Here is a 1421-nt window from a genome sequence, read left to right on the forward strand (position 1 = left end):
CTAAATGGTGCAAAAGAGGCACGGGCGGTGGAGGGAACCACAGGGGTGGAAGGGATCACTCTGGCCACATGGGGTGCACCGCGACCCTGCAGTCTTACCCCAGCCTATCATTGCAGAAATGCCATACGAAGACGCTGTGTGTCGGCCCACTTTTCGTGATGTGCTCGCAATGACTCGGGTCTTGTGATCTTTCACAGTTCCCAATGCATAATGCGCTAGTTGTGCTGTTTTCGTCCACAGTAAGTGCAGACACTGTCACCTCCCCATTCCCAGTAATTTTCAGACAGCAACCACCACATCAAAGTGCTGTCTAATGGGTGCAATGCTGCTCCTTGCATTTTGCTAACAAAAACTGGACACCGTGCTAAAGTGCTTATCTTGAAGGGTACCGAACCCACGACCTGTAACACAATCAAGTAAACCAATCCCTTTAGCCATGACCGTGTGCCAACGTGAAACATAAATGATACCTACAAATAAAAAAGTGTGACTTCGATTTCAAGCCCATACTTCTTGACAAGTATGTCTTAGGGAAACTGTAAAGGAAGGGCAATAGCAACAGCAATGGATACTCCTTTAGTTACTACATTGGGAGAAGTTTTTAAATACACAAGCCATGGTCCAAAAAGCCCTAACTGCAATGATCTGCCTGTTTTCGTGCTTCAATGGGAATAAAACAGGAAAGGCAATAGGGACCGTGCAACAAGACTTCAGTGCAGTCTCGTGGGCACTTCCCAAACTACACAGTGGGCAGCCAAGCAGACAACATTGGTTAAGTTATGCTGTGACGGTGACTTCGTGGCGTGCGCAAGATTTTATGTTGTGAGCTGTGAAATACTTACTCTAATTCTCCTTTAGAAACAAAGTTCTTTCAATTTTTAGCATGTTTATCTCTTCATGACCAGCAAACACGAGGGGATATGCAGTGTGCGTCGCGTGAAAGAAGTGCTTGTTTAAGTTTTGTTGTATGTCCGTGCACAGAAGACAGGTGTAAATTGTTCCTTTTTTTACCGTGGGGCCAACAGAACCAAATGGTAGCTGGGCAAAGAGGATAAGAATATGCAGTGCACACTTAGTTGGTGGTAGACAATCGACAGATCCAAGATTTGTCATACGTGCCCACGGTTTTCCCACCGGCCTAACGCAAAACGCCCGAGATAGCTGACGACAGGGGGGACCCGGTTATAAACTGCCAGTCTGTTTCTTGTATTTGGTATTTATCAGGTAATACTTTTCGTATCTCAAAATCTTGTTACCCATTCCGAGCAGGGGATAAGAGCATTTTGTTGACGACTATGAGCATTACTGTTGGCTTTTTTTCTTGTGCACTGCGGGGATTTTCTTATTTTTTTTTAGCCATCGTGGCTTTCTATCACTTCCTGCAGCTAACAATTTCTGATCAACACCTATATGTGTTGATG

This window comes from Haemaphysalis longicornis, unplaced genomic scaffold (assembly GCF_048455015.1).
Source record: "Haemaphysalis longicornis isolate Haplotype H1 unplaced genomic scaffold, Haemaphysalis longicornis Haplotype H1 scaffold_819, whole genome shotgun sequence".
Classification (NCBI taxonomy): Eukaryota; Metazoa; Arthropoda; class Arachnida; order Ixodida; family Ixodidae; genus Haemaphysalis; species Haemaphysalis longicornis.